We start from the raw sequence: 12500 nt of genomic DNA, 5'->3' as shown, positions 1-12500 counted from the left end.
GTGTGTGTGTGTGTGTGTGTGTGTGTGTGTGTGTGTGTGTGTGTGTGTGTATGCCACACTCACTATCATTACCCCAAGTCTTTCTGTTAATCGCCAATCCAACTATCCACCTCGCCCTTTTTGTTGCCAGAAATCATTCCTTTTTTCTCCATCCCACACCACCTCTGTCTTTCTCTACCAAAGGTTCTCTATCCCTTTCTTTCAACGCTCTCCTTCATCCTGCTCTTCCCTCGTTCTGTCCGTCGCTCCCCTCACCCTCACGTCCTCCCTCTTTCTCCTCCGACCCAAAGCCAGCATTCCTCTGCCACTCTTTCAATTAGTCTCCATGCCCTTCTCTCTCTCCAACTATGTGTGTGTGTGTGTGTGTGTGTGTGTGTGTGTGTGTGCATTTGTGTGTCTCAATTAGTCTCCATGCCCTTATCTCTCCACAACTATGTGTGTGTGTGTGTGTGTGTGTGTGTGTGTGTGCATTTGTGTGCGTCTCAATTAGTCTCCATGCCCTTCTCTCTCTCTAACTGTGTGTTTGTGTGTGTGTGTGCGTGTGTCTCAATTTGTCTCCATTCTCTGGTCTCTGTCTCCAACTATGTGTGTGTGTGTGTGGATGTGGATGTGTATGTAAATTAGTGTTTAGTTGGCAGTAAAGTGTGTGTGGGCCTGTCTCTCTCCTTCTCTGTGTGTCTGTCATGATCCCTCGATTGTTGCCACAGACTGTGCTCACCAGATGCTCTCTCTCTATCTCTCTCTCTCTCTCTCTGGCTCTCTCTGGCTCTCTCTTTCTCTCAATCCCTACAACTCTCTCTCGCTCTCTCTTTCTTTCAATCCCCACATCTCTGTCTCTCTCGCTCTCTCTTTCTTTCAATCCCCATCTCCTGTACATGCCACACATTGCCACTCTCCATCTCTCTGTGTCTCTCTCTTTGTCTTTGTCTTTGAGTCTCTCTCTCTCTACATCTCCCTCTCTCTCTCTCTCTCTCTCTCTCTCTCTCTTTATCTCTCTCTGACTCTTTCTATCTTTTTTCGACACTATATGTGTCAGAGACGCTCCATGCCATTGTTCTTTCTTGATGTGCCATTCTTTCTTGTAGACTCTTTCTTATTTTCACTCTCTCCATTCCTCTCCTTCTTTTCTCCTCCTCCTTTCCCTTTCTCTCCAGGCCTGCAGTCCTTATAGGATAGCTGGTTTTCCTATTCCCTGTTCCTAATGAACTCCTACACACTCCTGCCTGACAGAGGTGAAATGTCAACTGTTTGCAGGTGAGGAATTGTATGGGAGTGTGTGTGTGTGTGTGTGTGTGTGTGTGTGTGGGTGGGTGGGTGTGTGGGTGGTTTTGTGTGTGTGTGGGTTTGTGGGTGGGTGTGTGTGAATGAGAGAGAGAGAAAGAGAGGTTGTGAGTTTGACTGTATGAATGTCTGAGTGAGTGAGTGGGACTGTGTTCATTAATGTGTGTATGTTTGGCTGTTAGCGTTAGTGTGTGTGTGTGTGTGTGTGTGTGTGTGTGTGTGTGTGTGTGTGTGTGTGTGTGTGTGTGTGTGTGTGTTAAACATTTAAGATCTTTCACCACATCGATAACACTAATGATCAGTTTGCTTTTTGTTAATTGCTCTGTAATTATAAAATGTCTGCCTTCTGCGTCTCTCACTCACGATAGCACACTTTCACTCACGATAGCACCCTTTCTCTCCCTCTCTCAACAATCTTCCTTTCTCTCCCTCTCTCACCAATCTTCCTCTCCGTTTCTCTCTCACCAATCTTTCTTTTCTGTCGCTCTCTCACCAATCTTACTGTCTCTCTCTCTCTCTCACCAATCTTCCTCTCTGTCTGTCTGTCTCTCTCCAATCTTCTCTCTGTCTGTCTCTCTCCAATCTTCTCTCTCTCTGTCTGTCTCCAATCTTCTCTCTCTCTGTCTGTCTCTCCATCTGTTTCTATAGCGATGGTTGCAGCAGAAGGGATATGTCATGACTCTCCTTGTTATTGACAGCCGAGTCACTGCCATAAAGAATCATTTACTTGCCTTCCGTTCTCAAATTACAGCATTTTTATCCTCGGAAAATGCAAGTGCAAACTCTTCACCACTCTACATCTTTCAGCATACCATGTCTGTTGCTATCAAGACACACACACACACACACACACACACACACACACACACACACACACACACACACACAAACACACACACAATAACAAAAGGTGGGTGAACGAGGGTCGGGTCACTCAACACCCTGTTAGCCCTTTGAGTGCTGACGGTTCAAAAAGGACATTGTCACACACACACACACACACACACACACACCGTCCGAAAGGAAGAAGGGAAACATCTGCTTCTAACACTCCTCCCCTCCTCTCACCACCTCGATCTGATAAAAGGTAGAGAAAGGAAAGCTCTGCAAATGACCTGACACACCACACACACACACACACACACACACACACACACACACACACACACAGCCACACACACACACAAACATGCACACAGACATATACATACACACACACACACACACACACACACACACACACATACAGACACACCCACACATACACACACACACACACACACACACACACACACACACACACACACACACACACACACACACATTATTCAGAAACACAAATAAAACTAACATTCTCTTCCTCCTATTTACCCACTCAACATATCGACAGAACACACTCTGGTAAATGTCAACACCCACTTATACACACAACCTACAAATGGCTTTGTGTGTCGAAGTGTGGAAGCAAGCTTACAAAACCAGTGGACAAACACACTCTGTCTTTTTTTCTCTCTCACAGACACACACACACACAGACACACACACACAGAAAAAAAAACACAAACAACATCCAAACCCCTCCCCCCCCCACACACACACACATGCAGAAATAACACAAATTGAACCCCCCCTCCTGCACTCCTGCACACACACACACACACACACACACACACAAAAACACACACACACACACACCTCCTCCCTCATCTGGGCCAGCTTGTGTTCGGACTCGTCCAAAGCCGACATCTCCTATCCACAGTCCTCCTCCTCACAGATCCCTCAAGGAGCTCAGGACATGACTGCTTATTTGGCCCTCCATGGAAAGACATTTCTCTCTCTCTCTCTATCACTCCCTCTCTCTTTCACTCCTCCCTCCCTCTCCCTCCTTCACTCCCTCTCTATCCCTCCCTCTTTTTCCCCCTCTCTTGCACAGCACCTTTTCAGAGAAATGATCCCAATGTCTGTTCACACACGTCTCTGTGCGTTTACATTCAACGTAAACACCGTGTCTCTATACATACGTGTTGAATGTATGGCATTAGGGTATTGTGTGTATTGTGTAGGTTTTAAACTCGTCTCACTCACTTGAAAACCCCCTCGAGTACAAAGAGAATACACTGAGATGGTTGCGGTCGAGTTAAAAAGCCATTTAACTGCCATACTCTAAGAATGACAGCACCTGCGATAGGTAATTACACAGGAATTAGCCCTTAAGTGTAGGATGTAGTCATGTGTAATCTGCTTAACAGTGTGGTCGGGACCCCTCCGTGAGCTTTAAGAGATTAGGAAGTGTCATTATGTAGTTCAGGACTTTATTATGCGAGTTCTGAATAGCACTCTTCTAAAAAAATTTGTATCATTTTGTTTATCGTGAGAATGAAAGCGAAACACTATAAAGGTTAACGCTCTTTTTCTTTGTCAATAACCGTATATCTTTTCGTTTTTTTTCTTTTAACCTGCGTAATTATTTGACCGAGGTTCTTACCTTAACACAGGTGTCTGTAGGCTACCTTCCCTGGTCGAATGAACTGTTGATATGATCTGAAAAATTCCTTCTCTGTTCGTGGCGGCCTGTCTTGCTCTCAAGGTCCCTCCTTTCGCTCCCTCATCCAGGTGTTCATTAACCTCTCTACAAGGAAAGGATATCCTCGCTGGAACACACACACACTGCTGTAATTTCTCATTCATGTAGCGGGGGTCAAAGTTCATCGCCAGGCGACCTCTTTTCCTGTGATCAGGCCAGCGTTACTCCGGGGGCCGGCCCTTTCTTGCGTGACCTCTGGACACTCCTTTATTGTATCTCTCTCTCTCTCTTTCTTCTCCTGTCAAGCACTCCCCCCTGTCTGGATGCCCTGTCTGTCTGCTTGTCTCTCTATCTCTCTCTCTCTCTTGTTTCTTTTCTTCTGAGAAAGAGAGTGTCAGTGCCTGTGTGTGTGTGTGTGTGTGTGTGTGTGTGTGTGTGTGTGTGTGAGTATGTGTGTGAGTGAGAGAGAGGGTCCTTGAAGACTTTGTGTGTCTTTATTATCTCCGTTCTCTCTTTTTGAAACTGAACCAATTACAGAGGGTGGCTGGCTTCAGGCAAGGAGGAAGGAGGCAGAGAGAGAGAGAGGGAGGAAGGGAGAGAGAGAGGGAGGGAGAGAGAGAGAGGGAGGAAGGGAGGCAGAGAGAGAGAGAGGGAGGAAGGAGAGAGAGAGGGAGGGAGAGAGAGAGAGGGAGAGGGAGGAAGGGAGAGAGGGAGGAAGGGAGGGAGAGAGGAGGGAGGGAGGGAGAGAGAGAGAGAGGAGGAGGGAGAGAGGAGGAAGGGAGGAGAGAGAGGAGGGGGAGAGGGAGGAGGGGGAGGGAGAGAGAGAGGGAGGGAGGAAGGGAGAGAGAGAGGGAGGGAGAGAGAGAAGGAGGGAGAGAGAGAGGGAGGAGAGAGAGAGGGAGAGGGAGGAAGGGAGGGAGGGAGGGAGAGAGGGAGGGAAGGGAGGAAGGATTTGTTCTTCTCCAGTCCACCTGTGTTTCTTGCTTTAGGTCGGATTACAGATGACAGACTTGAGCGACACAGGTCTTAGCACAGAACAGCTCACCTGGCAATGAGGTGTTCTAGTGCAATGTCTGGGGGATTAGCTCTGTGTATGTGTGTGTGTGTGTGTGTGTGTGTGTGTGTGCACACACAGAATATGTGTGTTTGTCTGATCTGTGTGTGTGTGTGGCAGTGTGTGAGCCAACTGTATGTGTGTCTGTGTGTGTGTGACAGTGTGTGTGTGTGTGTGAACCAACTGTGTGTGTGTGTGTGTGTGAGTGTGTGTGTGTGTGTGTGTGTGTGAGTCAACCGTGTGTGTGCACCTAGATAGCCTACGCACAGAATATGTGTGATGATTGTCCAATTGCCTGTGTGTCTGTATTTATGTGTATGTGTGTGTGTGTGTGTGTGAGCTGCGTTGTCTTATCAAGAAAGTGTATATGTGTGCCCAGGGTATTGAAGGTATGTGGGCCAACACCCTCTCAAGCACACAATAGGCGAGCCGCTGACTAAAAACGTCTGTGTTTGCTCAAGAGCGCTTGTCTGCGCACAGCCAGAGTGGTTACAACACACAGCCACCTGCGTCACCACACACACACACACACACACACACACACACACACACACACACTCCTAAACTCACACAGACACACACACACACACACACACACACACCAAACACATACACAAACACACACACACACACACACACACACACACACACACACACACACACACACACACACACACACACACACACACAACACACACACATACACACACCCCTCAAGGAGAGATGGTGTCCAGGGTATTAGCCCCACAGGGAAGAAAGGCCAGACATGCCCGACCTGCCCCAGCAGTCTTATCTCTGTAGAGGGCTAGGGTTACACAAAGGAACCAGATAACCGGACAGGCGATAGGGGAGGGAGAGAGGGAAAAGAAGGAAAGAAAGAAAGAAAGAAAGAAAGAAAGAAAGAAAGAAAGCGGAAAGTTATGAAGGAGGAAAAGAAAAAAAAAGAAAAAGAGAGAGAGAGAGAGAGAGAGAGAGAGAGAGAGAGAGACAGAGAGAGAGAGAGAGAGAGAGAGAGAGAAAGAGATGAATGAAAAACGAACCGATTCGGGTCACGGCGTGAAGCCGGATCCAGGGACGAGGGGCCCCGTGTGTGGTTAAACAGTGACCCATTGGCCAAGGCCTGTCAGAGAGCCGGCCCTCTGTGTCTGGACACGGTGGAGGCCCGAGGCCAGTAGCCGGCTGTTATTAGACCTACCTGGCGGCGCGCGGCACGCTGAACGCTACGCTGACCGATAGGTATGGCTGTCGGAGCCAGCAGCCAGATACACAAGGGGTTTCTGTTCAAGGTCACTGAATGCAAGAGTGTACAGCGAGAATGTGAGAGTGAACATGAGTGTCTAGTGTGTGCAAGTGTGTGTGTGTGTGTGTGTGTGTGGGGGGGGGGGGGGGGATGGGGGGGGGTACTGTGTGTGTGTGTGTGCGTTAAAAGAATAAAGAGAAACCAAATGTAATGTAACGGTTTCTGAAACCTCCCACAAACTGCTGTCTATTTCTGTGTGTGTGTGTGTGTGTGTGTGTGTGTGTGTGTGTGTGTGTGTGTGTGTGTGTGCGTGTGTGTGTGCGTCATAGCAGCTGTGAAAGAGTATGTTTGCTCACTGTCTCTTCATTATGTTCTGAAATGGCTGATCCATTTTTCGCATTCTTTGGACATTCATTCCCACACTGAAACAACAGCTTGGGGAAACACATCGAGGAGACAAACAATAGCCCCTCCTCTCTCCCTCTCTCGATCTCCTCTCCACCCTCTCTCCCTTTCTCCCTCTTTTCCTCTCTCTCTCTTCATCCCTCCCTCACACTCTCCATCTCTGTCTGCCTTTATGTCCGTCTGTCTCTCTTTCTGTGACATACTTCCTTGCGAACACACAGTCCCTCTCTCTCCCTTTCCCACTCAACTTACACACCATCCCTCCCCATCTTCATCCCTCTCTTTCATCACTGCCTCTCTCTCGCTCTCTTTCTCTATCACTCCCTCTCTCTCTTCTCTCTCTCTCTCTTTCCAACTGATCTCATATCTCAGGCATCCTGATTTGTCTGCATGGATGTTATTCAATAGATACAATCTCGCCTTTGTTCCACATGCATTGGCCACGGCGTACAACTTCTAGATCCGGCCTTCGCCTTTCGAGAGCAGCGATTAACTTTTCGGCTAACAGGTTTCAACAGCGGGTTGTTATTCCTGGGCCAGCCATTATACCTGCTGTGTCGGTGAAGTTTCAAGTCCTTGGATTAGGTCTTTTTTGTTGTTGTTGTTGTTGCGCAGTGTTTGCTGAGATCTGTGGCGAGTCTCCCTGCAAAGCCTAGGACGTCAGCCTTCGGTAAAAAAAGCTGCGGTTTCCTTTAACGATTACCTGAAAATGTTGTGGATGTCAGAGGAAATCTTAGCTATTATGCGACATGTCCCCATTCCATGAAGTAGGTATCAGTGAACGAAATCAGGACGGTGGAAAAAAACTAATTATTTCCGACTTTAGTTGGCAAAACAAGTCTATCAAGCACCTCTGCAGTTGTGGTTCTCTAATCTTCACGGCGTGACGTTCAGGAGCAGCAGCTGTGGGTTGGGCGATTTAAATCAGAGTGGAACTCGGCCAACACAAACGATTACAAACGTGAAGATAACGAGTGACGAGGCAGACCAGTTCCAGACTCCTGTAGAGTCCGATCCGGAAGGCCGTTGAAGTGCCGGACACCATCTCTCTTCATGTCCACTTCCTCCTTTTCGTGTGCCAACATTAAACTGGTGTCATCAAGAGGAAGATAACCCCCTCCCCCCCCCCCCCCACACACACACACACTCTGGTTTCTGTTAAAGGTATCACACTGAGAAACTTTTGTTTTCTCCAAAATTGAGGTCGCTTTGCTAACGTTCCAAAAAGTGAGCATTCAAAAAAAGAAATACCAGTTGAAAATTGCTTGCATGTGTATAGTTGATATGGGATATTCTATGTGTTGGTACGCCATGATAGTTAGGTCGTCTAGCAAAGTGTATCTCCCAACAGACAAGTAGCTAAGCTAAAAACCCATTGTTGAAAAAAGAAGTTCAACTATTTTTAACTTTGAGCGTTAGCCTCAGGCTCGTTAGCAACAGTCGAGTTCTTCCCTAGTCAGGCCGTTCCGCACGGAAACAATTGAAATCGAGCGCCTGGAGGTGGAAAAAAAGTCTCTGTGTGAATGCCCGCCCAGGAGAGAGACAGAGGGGTGAGAGAGAGAGAGAGAGAGAGAGAGAGAGAGAGAGAGAGAGAGAGAGAGAGAGAGAGAGAGAGAGAGAGAGAAAGAGAGAGAGAGGGGTGAGAGAGAGCAGGGGCATGAAGGGAGGAGAAGCGGAGGAAGAGGAGGAGACGGAGGATGAAGAGGGAAAATCCATATGTCGGTCGCCCCCTTTTCAACTCTGTATTTCTTTCCCTGATTGTCTGCTCCTCACTGCTCCTGCTCTCTCTCTCTATATAATGACAACAAGGAGGTGCAGATGGTCATTTTTCCAGTGCGCTTTAAAAAAAATATATATACTGTATATATATATATATATATATATATATATATATATATATTTGTATCCACCACCACAAAAATCCCCAACCTCCTCTCCACACCCCACCCCCAGAGGGACAGCCAAATGTCTTCATCTCATTTAGCAGAAACACGGTCTGTTTTAAAAGCCTCTCGAGACAGACAGCTCATCCAAAACACAGACACGGTCAGAGGGCACTATCCTCCTCCTCCTCCTCCTCCTCCTCCTCCTCCTCTGCCGTCAACAAACACCATATTTCTTTGAAAGACAAAGTGTTAAGTTAGGTTACTCGGCTGGATGTCAATAGCGTCGTTCTTCATCGGGGGGACGGCAGTCTATATATTGATGAAGCGATACATCAGCGGGGCCCTACAAGACATTATTTCTAATTAAAAAGTAAGCTATAAATTCTGGGGTTTATTGCATAGCCGGGGGTTGTAAATAAAAAGAGGGGAGGGGGTAGGTTCGCCGGAGAGGGCGAGTGTGTGTGTATGTGTGTGTATGTGTGTGTGTGTGTGTGTGTGTGTGTGTATGAGATAGAGAGAGTGTGAGATAGAAGGAGACAGAGTGTGTTTGTGTGTGAACGAAAGAGAAAGTGAGTGTGTGTGTGTGTGTGTGTGTGTGTGTGTGTGAGTCTTTAACTCTCACTGAAGGACAGAAGGGGACACTGATCAGTGCATACCCATCATGCTGGTCAGGATTGAGGCACTGAGGGCTGGATTGTAAGGACCAGAGAGGTTTATGAGTGTGTGTGTGTGTGTGTGTGTGTGTGTGTGTGTGTGTGTGTGTGTGTGTGTGTGTGCATACCCATCATGCTGGTCAGGACAGAGGCGCTGAGGGCTGGATTGTAAGGACCAGAGAGGTTTATGAGCTCAGGCTGTCAGAGGCTCTGACAATCCCCTCACCCAGGCACTTTTCCTGTCACAAAAGTGAAGACAGGGGTCTCGGGAGACACCATCAATTCCCTGGCGGAGCGCTATTTGATATATATTATGATATATATTATTATATATTAGTGCTGTCAAACGATTAAAATATTTAATCGCGATTAAATGCATTTTTGTCATAGTTTACTCAAAATTAACCGTGATTAAATCGCAAATTTGTATCTATTCTAAATGTTCCTTCATTTTTTTTTATGCTTTTATCAACATGGAAAAGTGGATTGCCTTGCTTTATGCAATGTTTTATTTTATTGAAAAACAACATTGCCAAACAGGGCGGTACAAAATGCACATTTCAGATAAACAAGGACTCAGCCTATAGTGCAGTTAAACCATGGCTTAATAGTTTCTTTTTTTCAAGTTTGCTGTGAACATAGAAGTCAGGCCTCTTATCTAAAAAAAAATTGCGCGATAAAAAAAATGTACGGCGTTAAAATGGGCTTGCGTTAACGCCGTTAATAACGCGTTAAACTGATAGCACTATTATACATATTATATATTTATATATTTAGTTATAAACGATTCTGCTGTAAACAGGTATGATCATATGGCAGCTTCCAGAATCATCTCTGACTTTTAGTTGGTTTCGTTTGCGTTTCAAAAGGTTAGCCTTTCCCTCTGTCTGTACAGGTGAACATGTGTTACAATGCTAAGACCAGAGGGGGGAATGCTAAATGGATTATGGTTTAATCGTTCAGACTTCACGATCCAGTCATTCCTTTTGAGTGGTGTGTGATTTTGGCCAAATTTCTCCAAATCAATACCACTCTTTTTTTCTTCAGTAATAATACTTGGGCACAGTGAAATTGAGTTTGTGTGTGTGTCTGTGTCCGTGTGTTTGAGTGTGCGTGTCTGTGTGTCGTGTGTCTGTGTGTATGTGTGTCTGTGTTTGTGTAGGCATGTCTTTGTGTGTGTGTGTGTGTCTGTGTGTGTGTGTGTGTATATGTGTGTGTGTGTGTGTGTGTGTGTGTATATGTCTGTGTGTGTGTGTGTGTGTGTGTGTGTGTGTGTGTGTGTGTGTGTGTGTGTGTGTGTGTGTGTGTGTGTGCATGTGTGTGCGAGTGTCTGTTTGTGTTCTGCAAACACAACTTTAGAGCTTCCCTGATCAATAACTCCTCATTGAAAGCTGTAAATGGCAGCGTATTGTGTTTTGCCACACTAGTCTATGCACAAATAGAGGCTGGCACAAAAGCACAAAGGAAACCTGAAAGTCAATTCTCCATCCATCTCCACAGCCTGTGGCCACATGTTTACCTTGAGTGTGTGTCCGAGGTCGCATGGCACACACACACACACACACACACTCCACAGCTGTGTGTCCGCAGTTGCAAGACCTCTCAATCACACCCTGCGTGTGTAAGAAGGTGCTCTCCCTCACACATACACACACACACACACACACACACACACACACACACACACACACACACAGGTGTGAGAAGTAGTTAAAGACAATAAAAAGCTGACCACATTAAAGCCTTTCAAGACAGGTATAGCCTCCTCGAATGGCCTAAAGGAACAATAGAGGGCGTGTGTGTGTGTGTGTGTGTGTGTGTGTGGGTGTGTGTGTGTGTGTGTGTGTGGGTGTGTGTGTGTGTGTGTGTGTGGGTGTGTGTGTGTGTGTGTGTGTGGGTGTGTGTGGACAGACCCCCAGGCCAGGACTGGGAAGACAGCCGGTTGAGTCTGTTGTGACTTCCTGACAGGATGAGGTGTGGGGGACACACACTATACATCTATACGCAGAGAAATGTTCTTTTCTTTTCCTAAAATGTACACACACAAGCAGTCTCTCTCTCTCTCTCTCTCTCTCTCTCTCTCTCTCTCTCACACACACACACACAAAGAAACACACACACACACACACACACACACACACTCTGTAGATGTCTGAGATGCCGAGGCACTGGTTACATGATGGGGATCTCAGTGTGGTGGAGAGCTCTGACTCTACAGTGTGTGTGTGTGTGTGTGTGTGTGTGTGTGTGTGTGTGTCTCGGTGTGTTGGAGAGCTCTGACTCGGGCCTGTCAGTGATTAATGGCATAATGGCGGCGCCTGGCTGCCCGCTGACATGTAATGGCCCCCGGTCTCCAGCCGCTTGTATTTCAGGGCACACACACACACACACACACACACACACACACACTCTCACACACACACACACACACACACACACACACACACACACACACACACACACACACACACACACACACACACACACACACACACACACACACACACACACACACACACACACACACACACACACACACACACACTCTCTACTCTCTCTTTCTCTCACACACACACACACACCAGTTGCCAGTAATTCAGGGGACCATGAGCCGGATCAAGACATGCCATGCGTGTGTGTGTGTGTGTGTGTGTGTGTGTGTGTGTGTGTGTGTGTGTGTGTGTAGCTGGCAGCATGTGTGCCCACTCAAGGAGGGATGTAAATCTTTGTCTGGTATCTGTGGCATGCAGGAGAGAGCTGGGTGACTGAGTCGAGGAGAGAAGAGGAGAGTAGTGACGAGGAGTGGAAAGGAGAAACGGAGGAGAGAACAGCCGTGGGGTAAGAGAGGAGAGGAACGGGGGAGATGAGAAGAGAAGAGAGGAGTAGAAGAGGAGAGAGGAGGAGAGGAGAAGAGAAGGGGAGGGGAGCAAATATGGCATTAACTGTGGGTACAGGATGCATACGACGAGTGATGGACGAATCCAATCTGCGGCGGCATATTTCCCCACTGGCTCACGTTCCATTAGACGGAAGAGAGTGGGTAGAGCACACCAGAGAGACTGATACACCGAGATGATGGAGGGAGGTGAGGAGAGGAGAGGAAGAGGTAGAATTAGCAAGACAGTTAGAGGCACAGAAAACAACGTGAAGTGAAGCGAGTAAGGGGTTTATTAAAGAACGACTGTCTATGAGATAAAAGAGAGAATGAGGGGATAGAGAGAGGTCTGAGGGACAACAGAGAAGGTAAAAGAGAGGATGAGGGGATAGAGAGAGGTCCGAGAGACAACAGAGAAGGTAAAAGGGAGATAGAGGGATAGAGAGAGGTTTGAAAGACAACAGAGAAGGTAAAAGGGAGGATGAGGGGATAGAGAGAGGTCCGAGAGACAACAGAGAAGGTAAAAGAGAGGATGAGGGGATAGAGAGAGGTCCGAGAGACAACAAAGAAGGAAAAAGAGAG

Source organism: Sprattus sprattus (assembly GCF_963457725.1).
Source record: "Sprattus sprattus genome assembly, chromosome: 21".
NCBI classification, from domain to species: Eukaryota; Metazoa; Chordata; class Actinopteri; order Clupeiformes; family Clupeidae; genus Sprattus; species Sprattus sprattus.
The sequence above is the reverse complement of the archived record's forward strand: the minus strand, read 5'-3'. Positions refer to the sequence as shown.